This window comes from Candoia aspera, chromosome 3 (assembly GCF_035149785.1).
Source record: "Candoia aspera isolate rCanAsp1 chromosome 3, rCanAsp1.hap2, whole genome shotgun sequence".
In the NCBI taxonomy this organism is placed as follows: Eukaryota; Metazoa; Chordata; class Lepidosauria; order Squamata; family Boidae; genus Candoia; species Candoia aspera.
This window is the reverse complement of record NC_086155.1, coordinates 186,017,418-186,034,899: the sequence shown is the minus strand read 5'-3', so window position 1 is coordinate 186,034,899 and position 17,482 is coordinate 186,017,418.

Genomic DNA, 17,482 nt, shown 5'->3' with positions numbered 1-17,482 from the left:
TATAGGTCCCAGGCTTTAAATATAATTATTAAAATACTAAAAGACCACATTTTCTATCAAGAGAGAATGGTTAATCTTTTTCATGCTAGTACATAGAACTAAAGATAGTTCTATCAACTCTTTCTTCTTGGTTATTGTTATTCATACCTCCTTGCTTAGGAAGGTGAAGTTTCTATTTTAAGCAACTAATGAATCCTGTACAAATGAGGAGAAAAAGCTAAAAAGGATGGCTTCAAACGTTCCCATTATTCAAAATTGCTGCCATTCATTTTAGACACTCCTAAACATTTAATGTAATTGGTGCATACTTTCAACAGCATTCAGCATGGTTTTCATTATTGACAGACAAAACATAATTCAAAAGAGTAATCTGCAAGACTCATGCCAAGAAAGAAAGGCTGTTCTTCATAATATGCATCGGGTTCTGAGGCCAAGACGCAGGCAGATGGCAGCTGCCCATGCTTGTGATAATTTGTCTATTACATTTATATCCCAGCCTTCTTCCCAGAAGGAGACTAGTAACAACTGTGTACTGTATTTTATTTAAAAATTATACCTTGCCAGCATAGGCCTTGAAGTTCCATGACCCTCTCCTCAGGAGAACTTCCTCGAGGAGAGGAAAGAATTGGTTTCCCACATTAAACTAACTAGACTGGGACCTACAATCCTAATTAATGATCCAGATTCTTCAATACAGCCACCAGTTGCAAGTTCCTTCAAGATGGGCTAATTAAGTGATTTGGATCCTAGGTTCTCTAAAATTCCTATTTAACTTAGGGGGAATTCAATAATTAAGTATACAGTAGCTCAAGTAGTAGCATCTAATAGACTGACCCAGATATCACCAGAAAAAGTGGTTGATTAATGACCGTATGATCTTTCTGGGCATCATAACAACAACAACAAACCCCTAGTCCCTCAGAACGTAACAATGGTCTGAGACCAGAAATCCTTCAGTGGTTAAAGTATACTATTCCAGTTTGTTTTGACTTTTTTATGCGTATGCTCCAACAAGTTTTTTTTTAGCAAGTGTAGTTTAGTAACACTAATCTTTTCCATTTCATTGAAATTGAAAAAGCATCTCAAGTAATGTAGGTCAACTCGATGAGAACAGATGGTATCCCACATTCAGTTCCAAGAGAAATTTATTGCTCCTTGACAGAAATCCTAGGGGTCTACTTTGGAATTTGTTCCTCAGAATTTCCAATTTTGCTTTTATTCCTTTGATTTGGAGTCTGGTCCAATTTAATACTCTGATGAATACTCAAATCTTCCAAACAAGAATGGTCTTTGAAAAATACAAGAAATTTTTATGGTGGCAACTAGAACTGAGAACTGATTATTTGACAGCAATCGAAGGAGATTTCCAAGGTAATCTCTCATCCAGAATAAGTCTAATATATCTGAAATATTGAATTCGTTCCAATCTGGTCAATACAATGGCATTTAAGTTTCACCTTACGTTCCTGCCAGCCATGTTACAGCTTGTAAGACAAGAAAGAGAGCCTTCTGGTTCTGCTAGAGGTGTTAGATTGGTTGCCCTATCTGATGGAGTGTATTACACAATTTCACGATCTGCTGCCTTAATATTGCTGTGAAGCTTTTGTTGTTGTTTTTACAATTGTATTCTAGCTTGTTTTTGGGTTTTGTTTTTGTTTTTATCGTTTCTTACATTATCTTAAATATCCTTTTGACACAGTAAGTTGTTAACATCTAACAATAAATATTAGAGAATAATAGAATTAACAGATTTACCTTTCACTACAAAGACAGATAAATTAGGAGATACTTTTTAAAATAACTTTTCTTTTTTTCTATCTTCTAGAAATATACTTGGTAGACATAGATTATCATCAAACAATTTTGCAAGTTTAAGATAATGAGAAAATATAGTGACATTTGTTTACTCATTTATATCCCAGTCACTTATTCTGTATGGAGACATTAAGACTGTGGTTGTATAGACATGCAATTCAATAAATAAAATATTTATTTATTTATTTAGTTTATTGCTTGCTTGCTTTCACGGAAGATAGCAACATAACATAGAGAGAGATTTGGCTCTCATTTATGCATCCTCATTTACATTATTTTTCAGAAAATATCCCACTTTTATAAGTTAATGGCACACAGGTATAAACAACAACATAGCTTCCTGCTTTATATTTTGGCTCGTGGGGAAAAACTACTTTTTTGAAATTGATTGATTGATTTTGTGCCATCAAGTCAGTGTTGACTCTTAGTGACCACATACTGTAGATAGGAGTCATATTTAAGAGATCCTTTGATCTTGAGATCATTTGCAAAAGCATATTTAATTTGGCAGTTCCACTCCTGCTGCTGCTGATGACTTACTAATACCCAACTCATATACTGTGTAAGTGTGAAGACCACACTATTGTTGGTTGGTACTAGCTCTCTGTGATGGGATCTGGTTCAGTGGCAAAATACAGTTCCAGCTTTAGATCATTATTTCAAGTGGACCCCATGAAAGCATAACCTAGACTACCTTTGCTTTATCACTCATATGTTTTCAATTTTTTACACACCACAAAATAACCAGAAAGTCATGGAGTAATAGGAAATCTCTATATGATTGTATTTTTAATCTGTTCACTCATGTCTGATTCTCAGAGACTGCTTGGACAAGTCCCTGCAGTTTTGTTGGCATGGTTTTTCAGAAACGGTTTGTCATTGCCTCCTTCCTAGGGCTGAGAGAGAGTGACTGGCCCAAGGTCTCCCGGCTGGCTTTGTGCCTAAGGCAGGACTAGAACTCCCAGTCTCCCGGTTTCTAGCCTGATGCCTTAACCACTACACCAAACTGGCTCTCTATATGATTTTACTAACATGCCAAACCACTACCACATTTAGAGGCAAGACACTGTTCAGCCTGAACAGTGGATGGAATGAATTAGGTCCAGAATTCTGTCAAAAAACAAAACTAACTTAATAGATATTTACAGAAGAGATATTGAATAAATGTTTGCTTAAGAAGATCAAGGTTATTAGTTAACATTTTTTTCCTCCCAACCAGAATGCTGTTAATCATTACTGAGTCTGTTTTGCAAAAAACAAAAACAAAAAGGTAGGGAAAGATTATTTTGACCCATGTTAAGCATTAATGTCAAAAATTATTAGCCAGATTTGTGTAGGATGCTCCCCAAGGGATCCAGTATGGGTAGCAAGTAGCTTTGGTACAGCTGGAGCATTATTAGTGGTTTATATGACTCTAATTTGCAGCACAGCAGCAAATTTATGATCAAACATAAATGGATAGCCATTAATGGAACCTAATTTGCTGCAGTTTTGTAATCTGCATTTCAATTCTTAAAGGGAGTCTGAATTAAGTGAGAGAGAGCCATGCAATCTTGTTCCAAAATATTAAATGCAGATGGTCTGATACTGAGCCTTGACAGAGAATTTGCAATACCAGAATTCATTTCACAGCTGCATCTCTGATGCCAATTCTCAGAAACAGCCCTGCCACAAAGCAAGATGACATGGCTTCCTTAGGCTATAGTTTTAGAGTAAGGGTGGGCAACCTTTCAACACCTTTCTATTTGCACTGAAAACAGCTAATAACAATTGAACTACAAAGTACAAAATGCAAAGCAAATATTAAAGTACATGTTTAAAACTATGTCTGTGATCTGGTAGAAGGGACACCTCTGAGTAGGAGGTACCAAGGACTGCTTTCAAACAAAGCCTCTCAGTTTCCAGGGATCTCAATCCAGCTGACATTCCTGGGAAAGATGATTAGTCTTCCCTTTTGTCCTCTTCCAACTTGTTGCCCCCTTCTAATTTACAAATATGGAACTTCAGTTGGGCTTTCTGAAAATTCCAGCAGCCAGAGTCCCAGATACAAGGAAGGTAGAGTTGTTTTGCCTCAACTCCACCATGGAAACAGCCAATGCATGAATATAAAGCAGGAATTCCCAAACTTTTTCCACAAATGAGCACAGCTGCACTTTTCAATTCACTCTGTGATGACATGGGTCACTCTGCCCATTCACAAAATGGCTACCCTAGCGGGCTCATCCAGTCCTATATCATCTCTTTACATCTTTTTATTGAAAGCCAAACTGCTTATGCCTTCTAACTACCTGTGCACCTTTGCCCTTTTTTTCCCCCTAGGGAATTGGGCATAAATTTACACAAGAGGGTCTATTTTCTTCAATCAGACGTTAGCAGAATTTTGCTTTGGATTAAAATGCAAACATAAATCTCAAAGCTAATTTCTCAGTGTTCAAGAAGCAGAGAGCTGCCTCAGGATCTGTGTTTAACACTGCCATCAGCTAAAGTTATCTTGACATGGATGCCAATATATTTGCCACACTATACATCTGTATTTATTTGCACCTTATAAACTTTTTATATTGTTCAAGTTCAATTGATAGCCGAGTATAACCTGTGATGGAGATTCTCCAAGTTTGGTGTACCAACAGCAGATATTATACTGCCACCAAGTTATTGCCACAAAGGTTCAGAGGCACAGGCACTTCCATTCTGCCAGAGCTCAGATACAAGTGATCTGGAACTTGATGTAAGTAGTTATTCAAGTGCCACTCCATACAAATGCAATAATCATAAATTAAATATTACTCCTGCTCCTTCCTCTTCATCATCATGGGAGCCAGTCTGGTGTAGTGGTTAAGACGCTGGCCTAGAAACCAGGAGACTGTGAGTTCTAAGCCTCCCTTATGCATGAAACCGGCTGGGTGATGTTGGGTAGGTCCCTCTCCCTTGGCCTGACCGATCTCACAGGGCTGCTGTCATGGGAAAATAGGAGGCAGGAGTGATAAGTATGGTTGCTGCCTTGAGTTGGATATTAAAAAGGTGGGATAAAAATATAATAATAAAAACAAACAAACAAACAAACAAATAAATAAATAACACTTCATCCATTGCAACAACTTACAATCCTCTGCCCAACCAACATTCAGCTATTGAAGCTGCTGACCTCCAAGTCCCGCCTCTTAAACCATCCCTGAACATATTGGTCTGTTGCCCATGTTTTTTCCGTGGGCACATCTCCTGATACATCAAACCATCTTCATATAGAACAGTTTTATCACTTGGCTTTGGTGTAGAAGCAATGCTGCCCTTGCAATCAAAGCATGTGTTAAACTCAATCTTCACTGACATAAGCCAGGCATGAAGCAAAATGAGTATATAAGCCACCTAACAAGGCTGGCATTTGGAAAACCAAGTCCTTCATAAAACTGTCATGGTGATTTGAAAAGCCTTTTTACAGTAAGAGGGACAAATGTCTAATTCATTACACTGAGGTTTTACTAAGCCAGCCAAAATTTGTGAGGAAGTTCCCTTTCAACTATAATAGAACATAGATGCCTTAAGCAGTACCTCTTACAAGTCTAACAGCTCAAATTTCTATGCAGAATCCTTCTCAGAGGCCATTGCCTCATAGTAACAAGTGGGCAGAGGCCACCAATTTGAATTGTGTCTGAACACAGTTAAACATACTTTCAGAATGAATGAAGTGCCAAGGCTTAATTGAATACCACACATAATATTGAGAAGGAAAACTGGTAAGAGAACAGCATGAGTTGCCCTATACCATTCCCATGATGGAAGAATGACAACATCACCAGGTTCTCGAGAGGGAAATAGAATATTTTGACACTTTCTCAGTAGCCTGGGTATTTGTCACCTCCTATTCTTTCCTCCTTCTTGCACGGAAACAAGAGAAGCAGAGAGTCCTCTGCTTAAAATTGTGTACACCAGTGTTCCTCAACTTTGGCAACTTTAAGATGCATGGACTTCAACTCCCAGAATTCCCCAGCCAGCCATGAAGTTGAGGTCTACACATCTTAAAGTTGCTAAGGTTAAGAAACACTGAGCTAGTGTAACAACGCAGTTAAAAAACTAAGCCAGAAAAAGGATCTCCTGGTGTGTGTTTTTTCCTGTGCCATGAATTCATTACCTGGTCCTCCAACCTGGGGGATAAACTTACACAGTAGTTGCAAGGATTATATCTAGACAGTGCATGTTGGAACACTTGAAAGCAAGGTATAAATGTTAAATCTTATTTTGGATCGGTATGGAGAGCTTTTGCCCCAAATGCACAATTCTGAAAACATAGAAAGTAATGAGCAGGCTGACAGCTCTCAAACAGCAGGGAAGCCAAGGAAAGTGGTGCCCTATGGACAAAAGAAGTTTTCAGTGCATTTGTCCCAGTTTTACTTGTAATGAAATGCATGTGTTTAAGCTACAAAAACAAACAGTTCCTGGGAACTCAAAATACTTGGGCAGGCAAGATAACATTCCTTATTCCCAAATCCAACTCCTTTGTGGTGAGAGAGGGCAATTTAGGAAAAGTTGCCACATCTGGACAACAGCTGATGACAACTCTGGAGACTTAATCAAAATATAGAATAGAACTCTAGACAATATTACTGAATCTCGAATAGAAATCGCTCTTTCGTGTGACTAAGGAAATAAACTTCCGCCCACTTCTTTACAAAGTCCACCCTCTCCTTTCTCTCTGAAAATGCAGCGAACAAAGAAAAATCATGGTCTTCCCTTTTTCAGACAATGAAGCTAACGTTTTCAAATGTCTCTACATTTAAATCAAGAAGTACTTGTCATTCCATTAACCACATATCTGGCAAGTTTTTCTCCTGTTTTCAGAAACAATAGCAATAACAAAGTGTTAGGGATGCTTAAACTGAAAACTTGTGATTCTTTGTCTTCCTGTTTAAATGCCATTCCTTCCAAGAAAAAGGGTACAGCCCTTTTCTGACTTTTCTTCATATGTTCAACCAACAGGGAAAAAAAATATGAAAACTGGTTCTCTTTCAGATGCTATGTTGTTTATGAATAGCAACCACGGTATCTCCATTCTCCATGGGAAGAACTTAAGAACAGGCTTGTTAGTGGGCTAACCTCTAGATATGTGTTGTATTCTTTCTCTTTTGCAGACATGGAAAGTAGGACAATTTTCAAGGAAAGTACTCGGCTGTTGGTACGATCGGGGGAACATGGCAAGAGACAGGAGCAGGATCAACTCTTGCTCAAGGAGAGATTTTTATCCATCAGTTTCTAGTGAATAAACTAATTTGCATGTCTATAAAGATAAATCCAATGTTGGGGTAACTCTTACTAGTTGCACCATAATTCATAACTTGATTTCTATTCACTATGTCATCAGCAATGTCCAGCAGCTAGGATTTTTCAACTTCATCACAAATCCAAAAGTGAAAAACATAAAGGAAATTCCACTTTTGCCACCAACTGCAAAGGAACACCAAGAGCTGGTGGCAGCCAATTCACAAAGGACAAGACAGGCAAGTAGGAGTTTCCTTGGCTGGCACTTGGCCAGGGAAAGGGCTAAGACTGCCAAAATAAGAGAAAGGGTGTGACCAATAGAAGAGAATATCTGTAGCTCAGGGTTGAACTGTGGAGTCCCCTCTGATGATGTTACCTAGTTGGGTAATGAAACGTCTGCAAGCAAACCACCAAGCTCAGAGAGCACCAAGGATTCCACAACAGGGTATGAGCTGGAGAGGATTCACCTTCCTGTGTTGTTTACTTATTTTGGAACAGTTCTGAAGGACTGTTCAGTCATTGAGTGCACAAAGTCAGAGAAAGGATCAGAAAGATAGTTCAAATAGGTATGTGCAAAACATAAGATGTGCAGATCTCCCCACACTCTCCAATTTTCCCAAACAACATTTCTTAGCAGCTGTTTGGCAGTCTTAGAAAGGTCTTTGTGACATCTTTCACTTAGGCTTTTAATCTAACAGAATCAACATTTGAAACTTTTGGTTTTTTTGCAAATTTATTAAAGAAAAAAAATCACAAACTGTCTTATTCATCCTTGAATTCATTGCAGCATCAGTTTGGGTAAACATCTGCATGCAAATTCACATAGATTTTTATGTCATTTCTCTCAGTATATACATTTCTATAAGCCCCATTTTCTAATTATACACTTTTGAATTTGTCTAATATACACTTTTTTTTAAGGAAAATTTCCCTCATTTATAATTTACTGCTTTGCAAATGGCAACATCTGGAAAAGTACAAATTTCATTGAAAACTGAATTGGGTAGGCTCATATGAAAATATAAACCAAAGGAATTTCTGTCAGATCCCTGGGACTTTCAAACTGATTACAGAAAAGGCAGGAGCAAGAATATCAATTTTAATAATTACTGATAAAAACATCCAAAATTTATTTTATAATGCTAAGGAGAAGGGCTGCTGGAGGAGCCCTTTTTGAAGAGGTCCATGAATGTCAAGGAAGAGGGAAAAAATAAAAAAAAACTCTCAGAAAGCAGGTAATTCATCTTGGAAGAGTTTAGATTTTGATAATAACTCCATTTATTTCAGACTTAGCAATTTCCTGTGGTCTCAAATACTTTTCTAAAGAAGATATCTGCACTCTGGGTTGATAACTTCTCCTTTGGTTATTGCCATCAGCATCAAGAATTTTAAAAAAAAATACACACACAGACACACACACACACCAGTTTCAATCACTTTGAGATTCCCTAGCAATCAAGCTTCGTTCTACTGCCTGCCACTTACTATTCCAAGTGCTCTGCATGACACAGCTGAGAGCATTTCGTGGTTAGCATAAATCATTCCTGTTGCAAAATTGTCACCATTATACAAGGGGAAAAAACTTTCTCTCTCTAGACCACATTCAGGGCTGCATTATATCTTTTTTAATGGAGAAAGTTAGAGCTAATTTTCATTTTCAACAGTGAGACAAAAGACCAATTGAACTGTGCATAAAGGTTGGGAGAAGGATATACCAACCAGTGCTTTTAATACAAACCTAACTTGCTGTCAGAACATGTGTAAGTTTTGTTTCAGCATTAATTTTATTACATTTCTACATCACCCACTGAAGAATTTAGAAGAGTTTTGCAGCCTTCCCTAAAGGAAGAAGGGTCTTTACCAATACCAAGGCATTGGTTTTCCATGACTAGTTGGAATAGCATTAAAATGATGGCTCCACATAATAATATCACCTGTAGTAGTAGTAACTTCAGCAAAGGATTGTTACCTTGTTGTGGTGCTGGAGCTTGAGCACCTCAGTGATGCCATGAGCTAAACCGTGAAGGGCCACCCAAGACGGGAAGGTCATGACAGAGAGGTCAGACTAAATGCGATCCCTGGGGAAGGTAATGGCAACCCACCCCAGTATTCTTGCCGTGAAAACTAAATGGATCAGTACAACCAGAGATATGTTGGTATACCATCGGAAGATGAGACTCCCAGGTCGGAAGGTGGTCAAAATGCTTGGGAGGAACAGAGGATGAGTTCAACTAGCCCCAGATGTGATGACGCAGCTAGCTCAAAGCCAAAAGGACGGCTAGCGGCCGACGGTGCTGGTGGTGAATGGCAAATCCGATGTTCTAAGGATCAACACACCATTGGAACCTGGAATGTAAGATCTATGAGCCAGGGCAAATTGGATGTGGTTATGGGTGAGATGTCAAGATTAAAGATAGACATTTTGGGCGTCAGTGAACTGAAATGGACTGGAATGGGCCACTTCACATCAAATGACCACCAGATCTACTACTGTGGACAAGAGGACCACAGAAGAAATGGAGTAGGCTTCATAATTAATAGTAAAGTGGCTAAAGCAGTGCTTGGATACAATCCAAAAAACGATAGAATGATCACAATTCAAATTTAGGGCAAGCCATCTAACATCACAGTGATCCAAATATACGCCCCAGCCACAGATGCTGAAGAAGCTGAAGTAGATCAGTTCTATGAGGATCTTATTGGTATATTGTTTTTCTGCTGTAGATTAAGGTTACTGTGGTAACAAATGATTTTGGCCGGTTGAATTTAATTGTCTTCTTTTCAGGTGTTAATAGTCGTTAATAGCCTGAAGCAAGGGCAGTTAGTTTAGTTTTCAGTTTTCCTTCTCTTCAGGCATGTAGAGAGTAAGCAGCTATCTGAGAGTCTGTGAGAATGCAGAAGCCTATAAATATGTTTTTGTGCTTTCTGTAAATAAATTTATTTTTATAGAAATGCCTGGTGTGTGACTTTTCTGATCTCTCCTGGGCCAAATGCTTTCTAGCACTCTGCCAACAGATCTGCAGCACCTACTGGACAACACACCTAAAAGAGACATTATTTTCATCACAGGAGACTGGAATGCTAAGGTGGGCAGTCAAATGACACCTGGAATTACAGGTAAGCATGGCCTGGGAGAACAAAACGAAGCAGGACATAGGCTGATAGAATTTTGCCAAGACAACTCACTCTGCATAACAAACACTCTCTTCCAACAACCTAAGAGATGGCTTTATACATGGACTTCACCAGATGGACAACACCGAAATCAGATTGACTACATCCTTTGCAGCCAAAGGTGGCAGACATCTATACAGTGGGTAAAAACAAGACCTGGAGCTGACTGTAGTTCAGATCATGAATTTCTTCTTGCACAATTTAGGATCAGACTAAAGAGCTTAGGGAAGACCCACAGATCAGCTAGATATGAGCTCACTAATATTCCTAAGGAATATGCAGTGGAGGTGAAGAATAGATTTAAGGGACTGGACTTAGTAGATAGGGTCCCAGAAGAACTACGGACAGAAGTTCGCAACATTCTCCAGGAGGCGGAAACAAAATACATCCCAAAGAAAGAGAAAACCAAGAAGGCAAAATGGCTGTGTGCTGAGACACTAGAAGTAGCCCAAGAAAGAAGGAAAGCAAAAGGCAACAGTGATAGGGGGAGATATGCCCAATTAAATGCAAAATTCCAGAGGCTAGCCAGAAGAGATAAGGAATTATTTTTAAACAAGCAATGCATGGAAGTGGAAGAAGAGAATAGAATAGGAAGGACAAGAGACCTCTTCCAGAAAATTAGAAACATCGGAGGTAAATTCCAGGCCAAAATGGGTATGATCAAAAACAAAGATGGCAAGGACCTAAGAGAAGAAGAAGAGATCAAGAAAAGGTGGCAAGAATATACGGAAGACCTGTATAGGAAGGATAACAATATCGGGGATAGCTTTGATGGTGTGGTCAGTGAGCTAGAGCCAGACATCCTGAAGAGTGAGGTTGAATGGGCCTTAAGAAGCATTGCTAATAACAAGGCAGCAGGAGACGATGGCATCCCAGCTGAACTGTTCAAAATCTTGCGAGATGATGCTGGCAAGGTAATGCATGCTATATGCCAGCAAATTTGGAAAAGACAAGAGTGGCCATCAGATTGGAAAAAATCAACTTACATCCCCATACCAAAAAAGGGAAACACTAAAGAATGTTCAAACTATCAAGCAGTGGCACTCATTTCACATGCCAGTAAGGTAATGCTCAAGATCCTGCAAGGTAGACTTCAGCAATTCATGGAGCAAGAATTGCCAGATGTACAAGCTGGGTTTAGAAAAGGCAGAGGAACTAGGGACCAAATTGCCAATATCCGCTGGATAATGGAAAAAGCCAGGGAGTTTCAGAAAAACATCTATTTCTGTTTTATTGACTATTCTAAAGCCTTTGACTGTGTGGACCGTAACAAATTGTGGCAAGTTCTTAGTGGTATGGGGATACCAAGTCATCTTGTCTGCCTCTTGAGGAATCTGTATAATGACCAAGTAGCAACAGTAAGAGCAGACCACGGAACAACGGACTGGTTTAAGATTGGGAAAGGAGTACGCAGGGTTGTATACTCTCACCGTACCTATTCAACTTGTACACAGAACACACCATGCGACGTGCTGGGCTTGAGGAATCCAAGGCTGGGGTTAAAATCACTGGAAGAAACATTAACAATCTCAGATATGCAGATGATACCACTTTGATGGCTGAAAGCGAAGAGGAACTGAGGAGCCTTATGATGAAGGTGAAAGAAGAATGTGCAAAAGTTGGCTTGCAGCTAAACCTCAAAAAACCAAGATTATGGCAACCAGCTTGATTGATAACTAGCAAATAGAGGGAGAAAATGTAGAAGCCATGAAAGACTTTGTATTTCTAGGTGTGAAGATTACTGCAGATGCTGACTGCAGTCAGGAAATCAGAAGACACTTAATCCTTGGGAGAAGAGCAGTGACAAATCTCGATAAAATAGTTAAGAGCAGAGACATCACACTGACAACAAAGGTCCGCATAGTTAAAGCAATGGTGTTCCCCGTAGTAATATATGGCTGCGAGAGCTGGACCATAAGGAAGGCTGAGAGCAGGAAGATCGATGCTTTTGAACTGTGGTGTTGGAGGAAAATTCTGAGGGTGCCTTGGACTGCAAGAAGATCCAACCAGTCCATCCTTCAGGAAATAAAGCCAGACTGCTCACTTGAGGGAATGATATTAAAGGCAAAACTGAAATACTTTGGCCACATAATGAGAAGACAGGACACCCTGGAGAAGATGCTGATGCTAGGGAGAGTGGAAGGCAAAAGGAAGAGGGGCCGACCAAGGGCAAGGTGGATGGATGATATTCTAGAGGTGACGGACTCATCCCTGGGGGAGCTGGGGGTGTTGACGACCGACAGGAAGCTCTGGCGTGGGCTGGTCCATGAAGTCACGAAGAGTCAGAAGCAACTGAACAAATAAACAACAACAGTAGTAGTAATGGGTAATCTCCATGGCCAAGATTAATAATTTCATTCCCATCCAAGTTCCAGTCCATTCATTACATTCCCCAGTTACATCTACCTGTCCCATCAGGCCCAGCAGCAGAGGCAAGTTATGGGTCCCATCTATTAAGGAGTGTCATCTGATGGCCCCAGGAAGAGAGCTTTTTCTGCCACAGCACCCAAATCTTTGGCCCCAACCCTGCTTGCCTTCTGAAAGGCTCTAAAGACATGGTTGTGTCAACAGACCTAGGGATCTGGTTATGGTTTGGAGCCCGCTAGATGGCTACATTCATGACTTTAACATGCCTGCTTTTTTGGTTTCTGGGTTGTAATTTTGTTTTTTACTTGGGTTTTAAAGGGGGTTATTGTATTTTACTGATTTTTGGATTTTGTTTATTGGTTATGCTATTTGGTTGTTTTTAATTATGTGAGCCACTCAGAGTCAGAAATGTGAGATAGGTGGCTATACAAATTGAAGAATGAATGAATGAATGAATGAATGAATGAATGAATGAATGAATGAATGAATTTAAGGCATAGGTGGACTACCTCCTTATGGCCAAGGACTATATTTTTAAGGTTTTCTGAAACTAAAGCTGGACCCTATTTTGTCCCTTAATCCAAATGAGAAATTGGCCCAATTTTGGAAGGGATGAGCATTTTTTTTATAATTAAATTTTATTAAATTTCAAAATATAAGTAAAATATACAAGAATAGAAAGAGATTAAAGAAAGAACAAAAAAAAACACACATAAAAGTGCAGAAATAAAAAGGAAAAAACAGAAAAAAGAGTGACTTCCAACTATCTCCAGTACAGATAAAAACATAAAAATATATTAACCTCTATTTTTAACTATAAAACACATTATTTCTATATTCTTATACAATTCTAATCATCAAATCCCCAAATCAATATTTCATCTTTTTTAGTTTCAAGCAAAAAGTCCAAAAGTGGTTTCCAAATAGCAACAAAGTTAGACAAATTATTTTCTTTAATCAATGTAGTCACTTTCATCATCTTTGCCAGCTCCATTATTTTCACCATCCACTCTTCCACTGTAGGAATTTGTAAGTCCTTCCACCTTTGTGCATATAAGTCTTGCTGCTGTTATCATGTATAAAAATGAAGTCCCAAATTTTCTTTCAAACTGTTTATCCATCAAACCTAAAAGAAAAACTTCTGGCTTCAGCTGTATATAAACCTTAAGAATCCTTTGAATTAAACTACATATCTGGCCCCAATAAGTCTTAGCTTTCTTACAAGTCCACCGGAGATGGTAAAAAGTACCTTCACCTTGAGAACATTTCCAACATGTATTTGACATTCCCTTATACATCTTTGACAGTTTATCAAGAGTTAAGTACAACAATACATCATCTTATAAAAATTCTCTTTCAAATTACAATTCAGTGTAAATTTCAAACCTTTGCTCCACATATTCTCCCATTGATCAAGCATGATATTGTACCCAAAATTATTTGCCCATTTAATCATACAATCTTTAACATAGTCATCTTCCATAGTCATCTTCCATGCTCATCCCTTCAATAAAGGAAGGGATGAGCATTTTTGAGGGGTGCTTTAAGGCTTTGCAACCTTATGGTGCCCATTCTGCCCATTGAATCTCACTGGTACTCCCAAAATGGGCAAAAAAATGTAGATCAGTGTTTTTTCAAACTGGGAAGTTGAAGTCCACACATCTTAAAATTGCCAAGTTTGAAAACATTGATGTAGTTCTATCCATGCTAGGGTACTCTGGGGATGCTAAAAGAAAGATGAACTTAGTATTGGCCCTAAAGGCAGTGGGTTACCTCCCCTAAGTTGAACTAATGTTGCATCATCTGCCTCTGAGTGCTCCTTGTTCATTTCCCCCACCCAGCTTGCTGAAAAAAACAACAGTGTTTTTAATACCTACCTCCTCCCCACCTGTTCTAAAGGTCTAAACACAGATTGGAAAATGAATCATTCCTCCTCTTTCCTGTAATCTGCACATTTTGCACTCAGTCTCAATTGGGGGGTGGGGGGGCAGAAAAACAATTGAGCAATAGGCATGTACTATACTTTGCCCCCTAGACAAAGTATAGGTAGTTTCTGTTGTAACCCAGAAGCCGGTCCTGACTTTGAGAACTGATTCCCCCAAAGAATCTCCCAAACAGGGTCTTTTTCAGGTCAAATAGAATTTATTTTCATTAAACTGTCTGCCACATCTTCCAGCAGTAGGAAGAATTTGTGGGGTGATTTCTCTCCTTCCTGGGGTATCTAATAAGAAACAACATTCCACTTCAAGTTGTGAACTTTTTACAGCTTTTACTTATATCAAGAAACAGCATATCAATGCACAAACAGAATTTAAGACAGGTGCAACAGGAACTTTAAACAACGCTAAGCTATTGAATGAACAGTCTCCTTAGAGGTGCAGTACATTTTTAAAGCCCAGGACATAATTAAACCAAACCATATCCTCCCACTCCCTTGCAACTATGCTCATGGTTATTTCTCTTGGCACAGAGTTTCATATAGCAGTCATCTTCTTCCTCTCTTCCAGGGCCCTCCTAGGCTAGGCTTCCAATTTGCTGTTTTTAGTTTCTCTTCCTCTTAGCTCTCCAAACCACAGGGTACCCCCAGCCTAATCCATGGGGTGATCTTTTCTCAGGTGAAACTTCTAGCTTCTCATGTTCCCACAGCAGATGAGCTACTCACTTATGTCTGCCATTCTTTGTACAAAGCATCATGTCTTCTCTTCTTAACCTCTTCCTCGTGAGTAGTCTTCCTCCAAGATTCGGGAGGGGGGGTCTTTCTTTTTCCTATCACCCTCTCACAGTTCAGCTCCACCATATCCAAAGCTGGAGTCCTATATATGTTTTGAGTTAGCTGTCTGCTTCCTGACCAAAACTAGCTTTGACACTTACTCCCTTTATCTCCTTAAGATGCCTCTTATTGTAAGCTAATTATTCCCATTTCTGACTCATCTTGTTCCTAGCCATGCCTTCTTTTTCTTTCTTCTCTCCCCTACTGCATGGGTCTGTCTGGGTCAACTATGTCCGTGTCAAACCTTGTACCAATAACTCTGCAGTGTTTAATACACTTACTCAAACTCAAGTGTCATTTCTCCCCTCTCTACTCTTCAGGACAATGTTCACCTCCCTTCTGGAAATCCCCAATTCTGATGTTCTTGCAGAGTCCACTCAGTCTGCTAAGAAGCCCCTTATATCTTCCCCTATCTTTTCCTACAATCTATTTACTTCTTTTTTTTTCAACTTGCCTTAGTATTTCCAGTGCTAAGCCAGATCCCCTACAGCTGACTCCTTCCAGTTACAGATCCGTACAACCAAATCCTTAACATCCAAGTGAATGTCCTCCTTGCTTCTCATGACAAACTCCTACCAGTTTGCACCAGATTAATTCTTTTCCCAATTCACTGCAAATTTGTGCATTGCATGTTAATTTTTCTCTATGGGCTAGTGTTTTGTCTTATGAACAGATATCCTACTCTATGTTATTCACACTTTCTAGACTACACAAAATAATTCCACTAGAAAACCTGCCTAGGAAAATGCAAAGATTTGTTACTTAGCTTCTAATGGGGAGAACAATGGAAAAGATGTCTCAGCAATTGTGGGAACTCCTACTTATCGGAGCAGCAGGAAAGCAGAATGGCATGCAAGCTTGACATATACCTTACAACTTGCTGGAAATACAAGAATACATGCAGGAAATGCTAGTATTCTACATGTGACTGGATACACTGCACTTCCTATGCCTATGGAAGTGACAACCCTTACAGGTGCTCTCTTGCCATATGACTTCTGGGAAGACTGACGATGACTGCAACCGGCTTCTTTGCCCCTCCTCCCCAATCTGTGCTGCTCCACAAACACTTGCCAAGCCAAGCTGGCTCAGGACTAACCTTCTCCCCCGCTCCCCCCCCCGCCCCCGGGGTCTCAGTAAAGTAAATCAGGTTTACTCCATATTCAGATCACAGCAGGGTAAGCCGGAAACAGAGTAACATCCTCTGTGGTGAGGCCTACACTGACTCTTGCAGAATTTCAATAGAAAGGTAGTTACGCTCCCTTGGAAACATGAGAAACAAAAAGAGACTGAGAAATAGCTCAGATGAAAACACATCTCTGAAACCAGAAAATCTTCCAAGGCAATTCAAAATCGACAAATATTTGTTTTTCACTATATTCAAATCATGCATGAGCACTCTCTTACTCTGGCCTGGCCTGGCTTTGATTAATAGCTGCACAAGGTGGGAGCAGAGGTTAGCATGGCAACCCATGTCTCGCTGATGGAGACATGGGGGTGGAATGAGTGAACAATAGTCTCCACCCATCTCACAACTTGATCCCCCCACTTCTCCCCATTCATTCATTCATTCATTCATTCATTCATTCATTCATTCATTGTTTCCATGTTTCTTCAAACTGTAAATTGCCCAGAGTCACTCTTGCAAATTGGATGGCCGTATAAATCAAATCAAGCAAGTAGATGGATCATACAAGCAAGGCAGAATTAGCTGAGCTATTCCCAGGCAACAAAGTGGAACACCAGTACAGGGCTGTGTTGAGCCAAGATTTTTTATTATTACTATTTTAATGGCTCCATAACAATCACCCACCCTCCAGCCCTGCTCTCACCAGGAATTCCTTTTTTACACTTTCCCTCCCTGTGGCACTTTCTCCATGGAGGACTTCCTGGGCATTAGCACTGCTGTTACGCTTGACCTTTCATTCCATGGAAATCCTAATTACAGCCCTCTCTACCTCTCTCCACACCGTAGGGCACTTGTAACCTTCTAGCAACTGGGCAGAGCAGGGCATCTTCATCCAATGTCTCCCTGAACTGGCAATCCAAAGGGTCCACCCACATATCCAGTCGCTCTCCCTCTTGGCCAGCTTTGGCAGTAGC